Raw genomic sequence first — 6,000 nt, 5'->3', positions numbered from 1 at the left:
TGCCCGTAATCGCGATGTGATTGACAAGTAAGTGTCCCTCTTGATAAGTATGGAGGTGTGATTACACATGTCAATCACATCGCGATTACGGGCAGCATGGGGTTCACGCCTGAGCCTCAGGACGTGCGCTAGCAGCGCATGTCGGGTGTTTCAAGCGTCAACTTCGCGTCTCAATATCTCGGGATGTAATGGGAATATTGCGATGCAATCAACGCCTATGTGTATGTGCTTTGTCATGCTATGGATTGCGGAAGAAAAAATATAGGAGGTCCATTTAAAAAAACATAAGTTTGTGTTAAAAAATACATATGCTTTCGTTTTAGAATGTTTCCAAATATGTAGATTCATGGGCCCCAGCCCTACATTGATACCGGTGAAAGTCGTTTTCCAATAGCTGTTATTGTTCCAGAGATATTTTGGGTGGACAAGATAGCTGGGGCATCCTGTATGTGCATCCGCACAGAAGAGGAAGGTCATGACCGGTATTGCCAGAACTATATACTTATATTGATATGGTGTCTGTTCTTTCGGACATGTCAATATAAATATCTAAAAGATGATGTCTATTCAGTGGTAGCGCTACTATGTGGATACAAATCAGGTTTGCTTTAAACACACGTTGTAACGGTTGTGACTGATAGTTACTTTTGAGACTTGACGTGGTGAGTTGATGTTAGTTAAGAATGCCTTTAAGGCAACAAAGATGTCGTTATCAACTCCTCACTGAGTCTGAAAGAGATCGTGTGGCACGGCTACGAGAATCTAGATGTTCCTTCTTCGATAATGGAGAAAGACTTCAAATGGTTCAAATGGCTCTGAGCACTATGGGACTTAACAGCTATGGTCATCAGTCCCATAGAACTTAGAACTACTTAAACCTAACTAACCTAAGGACATCACACAACACCCAGCCATCACGAGGCAGAGAAAATCCCTGACCCCGCCGGGAATCGAACCCGGGAACCCGGGCGTGGGAAGCGAGAACGCTACCGCACGACCACAAGATGCGGGCAGAAAGACTTCGCAGCGATGTATCCAATGTACACGATTTCTGGCAGCAATGGTTACGAGAATGGTCAGTCCCAAGATGGCCGGGCTCCAGACAGCCACGTGGCCTTGCCGAGAAGGAAGACCATAGTTTTCGGCGTTGGCTCTAGGGCATCGTACTGCATCTGCAGCTGCAATTTGAGTAGTAGTTGACACCACAGTGACACAACGAACTATTACATACGGGGTACTTCAAGGACAGCTCCGAGCCAGGCGTCCTGTATCGTGCGTTCCACTGACCTCAAACCACCACCATTTGTGCCTTAACTGCTGTCAAGCGTGAGCTCATTGGAGGGCTGGGTGGAGGTTGAAACGTCCCCTTTTGAAAAATTATACTCGACTGTCCTTAAACTGACACACAATATTTTTTTTTTTTAGCGCAACGCAATCTGACTTTCAAAAATGGTTCAAATGGCTCTGAGCACTATGGGACTCAACTGCTGTGGTCATAAGTCCCCTAGAACTTAGAACTACTTAAACCTAACTAACCTAAGGACATCACACACATCCATGCCCGAGGCAGGATTCGAACCTGCGACCGTAGCGGTCGTGCGGTTCCAGACTGTAGCGCCTTTAACCGCTCCGCCACTCCGGCCGGCAATCTGACTTTCAAAAATCTCTACAAAAGAATAGCCCTGACTAACATTAAACTATACCTTTCACAAATCACTAAATCACTTACCTCACAATAATCTTCGTTTCTCCCACGACTGCAATACAGCAAGCGCCACTACTGCCAGCTAAATAAAAGATTCAAACTATGGAAGGCACTAACTACTGATAGGGATAGTTAGCAAATGAAAGATATTAATAGAGAACAAACAATGTATTTACCTTGATATCATCATATATAAATATAGCAGTTCATGACAAATTTCAAAACTCCGCCATCTCTCTCCCCACATCCACCACTGCTGGCGGCTCACCTCCAACTGCGCAACGCTATGCGCTGTTCACAGCCAGCTGCCTAACACTACAATGGCGAGTATTACAACAATGCAAAGCAGCCACAGACTGCACACAGCACAGCCAGTGATTTTCATACAGAGGTGGCGTTACCAATAAAAAAACCTAAACAGCCTACTTACATAGCCCCCATGCTACCCACAAAAAATTTTACAAATTTTTTTGGGCACTGGCCAATACATATTTGTTAAAATTTTTCATAATCGTAATTACAATAACAAAGAAATCAAATGCACACACTTATTGATACAATGTTGGTCAAAAGCTAAAATTTTCTCACAGTCCATAAAGACAGTCCTGATCATTCATCACATTGCAGTGTTTTTCTCAAAGTCTGAGCAGTAAAAGAAAATGTACATGGAAGTAGTGGATTTCCATGCAATCTTGAAGAAGTAGCGTTGTCCTTCCAACGGAAAGACAGTACTGACTCTCGACATGCAGACAGGTCATGGGCCACAACAGAGCAAACCCACAGCGGAGTCAGTCGAAGTTTTGAAGAGTATTGGTGGGTAGGTCATCACAGAGCAGACCCACTGTAGTCCTGGTAGAGATTACGGTATTGGTGGGCCACCAAAGATGCAGACCCACTGTAGTCCTTGTAGAGATGGCCAGCAGCCATCTGTTGTGACTATGCAGGTGCACAATCACCATTGAAGAGTCTTGCGGATAATAGAGCAAGTCCATAACCACCACTTGTGCACTCACAAAGTTCTTGAATTGTCCTGAGAACCAGCAATGCTGTTAACCAGTCCCTTGCTGAATTATTAACACACGTGCAAACACTAACAGTCCCTACTTCTCACATATTGTCCATATACTATGACCAATAGAAACGTGTGCAGTGAAATGTAACTTACAAGTTACTTAACTTGATGACCTGGTGTCAATTACAATTTTATAACAGAAGAATACAATTACAAAGGTACAAAATACATCATTAAAGAACATAACAATACAGATAACATTTGTAGTAATATGGGCTTTACAAAAGAATCGAAATAACATATACATCAGTGTTACAGGAATTATGACATAAGTAGATACATAAAAGATCAGAATAATTATTGAAACATCGACTTCACACATGAGCATTAAAACAAAACAGAATAAATAATGTCTAAACACCTTTATGAAGAAAGTAACATAGTATTTGAAAAATTCTACAACATAAATCTTATTAGCTAAACACATAAAGACAGGAAAAACACAAATACACAAGGGAACACAAACACATAGTGGGATAACACAAGGAAAGGACAGGGTTTCTTTTACTGCAGTATTTTGCAAACAAAACTTTCTTTACTTCTCGGAGATCTCCCTTCATTCGTCATTATTCCCAAAAAGTCCTATCTATACCTGCTTTCTGTATTCTATTCATATTTCTTTCAAAATAATTATTTCTCAGTGTACAATACTCATTTTGGCCCAAATATTTTTTATATAACTTCTCAATGCATTTTTTCCCTATTGTCCATAGTCAGTTTCTTATGTAGTCTACCCCCTCTTAAGCTAACTTAAATCTACTGAGCTCAGATGCTAAACTAAGGGACGAGGCAATGCAGCAGCACAAAACAATTAATACAAATAGCAATGAAAAATAATGGAAATTGTCAAAGCAAGCAGCAATATTACAACTAATATAAGGCAATGAGCAGCAAACAAGAAAAATAAATGCGTAGTAAAACTGGCTTAACAGCGTAATACAAAGTCAAATTCCGTAACATTATGCCTGGCAATCAGCAGCAGCAAACGATATAACTAGTACCTAAACATGACAAAGCTCAAGCAGAAAAAATAGTACACTAAAGACAACAATGCAGACAAGGGAAATGTATATTCACATCTTAATGTCTATGTAATTGAAGTGGTGCACCACAAGAAGTTATTCTACCAAAAAAGTTAGCAAGTACTTGAAACGAAAATTATGAATGCAGTTCCTGTGAAGGTAAATGTCTTTTTGTGCTCCCTCATTTTTTTTAAAAAAAATTATTATTTACTCGATCTGTAGACAGAAAATATTTATATTAGTACATCTATAAAATTTTATTTTAACCAATGCTACAGTGCCGCTAGAAACTAGTTATTAAACAAAATGAGCAAATATGTACAAAGGACGGCATGAAACATTAGCCGTATGGCATTTCATAAGGCAGTAAAAATTCTCTCAGTTCTCGAGAAAGACGCTTGTCATAATCAGGTGTGCAGATGTAAAAATATTTCTCGTCATTTCGTTAGGCATTTCAGTACATATCATAAATTAAGAGCTCCACAGTATAATCATATGTTTTCAAGTTCGACCATGTCGTTTTTGCGATCTTTCTACAAAGGAACGTCAATAGCGAGGATAATGGCCCCCCTTTTTTTTTTCACCTGTGCCTCTGGAAGGCACACGCTAATGGCTTTTTTCCAGGCGACTGTCGCCCAGCTGGGTGCCCACGACGTATTACGTGCAGGTGGTCACTTAACTTTCTTACCGAAATATTTATGACACCAGTTTCTGCTACAGTGACAGTCTTATATAAAAATATTTCACAGGTCAAGAATTTGCGTTACAAATCTGTAGAAACAAAATCCTATGAATATAACAGTGTTCAAAAAGTTTTCGTCGGCATTGTGATACATTCACGCATTTACACACATTTCATAACTCTTAAAGTACGATTCTTGGCTTCCAACATCCTTTTCTGCAAATCAGAGTCCCTAAACACTACTCATTATTCCTTACCTTATTATACATATACATATTCGTCGACAGTTCTTCAATATTTCATCATAATAAATACATAGCATAATCAAATTCCTCATATAGCATCATCTCGTTGATCATAAACATACCTCAACAGCATAATACACATCGTCGTCGTAATAATATCGTAACATCTCAGTCAATTCTCAAAATCGTCGTAGCTTCCTCCAATAATTTCAAAACCTAAAAAAATTCTCTGCTCATGTCAAAAGTGTCATCAGCCTCAAACGCACTTTAAAAATCATAATCCCATACCAAATACATCATTCAAAGCTCTCATAGTATCACAATGGTTCCGAAAAAATATGAACAGTTTACAAAGTACAGACAAAATACAGTTTCATAAGTGTGAAGTTATCCAATTGTCTAATTGTGTAAACATCTGTCACTGACGTAGTAAAAAGAATGTTTGTTTCTCTGTCAAATAATCAGATAGCTGTGTAATTCTGTGTTAGAGAAATATGGTACCGATGTGTAAAGTTGTATAAGCAAATACCATATTAGCTAGGGCTCCTTGTGCTTGCCAAACACATGGTACACAAAGTAAGCGTGTACCCCCCTGAGGATAAATGAATAATACCCTCAGGTGTTACAGATTACAGCAATGGAATGAAATGTATCACGAAATACCTTTGTATCATTGTACTTCAAATATCTTTAAAAATAAATGTTTTAAGTACAAAATTAATCACTCAAATGCGTGTACTGTAGCGCTAAACTGTGCGTCTTGTTGTAAGATAATCTCTGTGGAAGTGTCGTAGTTATCGTCCTCCGAAAGCTAAGTTCTGCAGAAGTCAATGTACTTACCTCACGATACACAAAAGTGAAATGCTTTGCGTATAGATATCTTAGTTATTACGCTTATTGCCGTGATGAGGAAAGTACTGTGCTGTAACGTATTGTTGTGCCACGAAAAAGGCTGTCTCATTGTTGCTATACCACAAAAGTTACTACTAAAACATGGTTTTCTTTCCAGAAGAATTCAGAAAACTGTGCAGATATAAAACAGATACACCGCAAGAGCAACATTGTAAATTGTCACTCATTAGTAGCGTCGTGATAAAAATCGTGTAGCTGTCACATAAACTAACCTCTGTGTCATCTGGTATCTCTCAGAAAGCACTTTAAATTCAGAATGTATTTTCAAATAAACCAAAATGTTGCATTAAAATCTCATTAGCAGTACTGGTAAATGTTCTAAGTATGTGAGCCTTATAGTCGTTACGTAATCGTGCAACCAA

Source organism: Schistocerca nitens, chromosome 3, assembly GCF_023898315.1.
Source record: "Schistocerca nitens isolate TAMUIC-IGC-003100 chromosome 3, iqSchNite1.1, whole genome shotgun sequence".
Lineage (NCBI taxonomy): Eukaryota > Metazoa > Arthropoda > Insecta > Orthoptera > Acrididae > Schistocerca > Schistocerca nitens.
Note: the sequence above shows the minus strand (reverse complement) of the source record.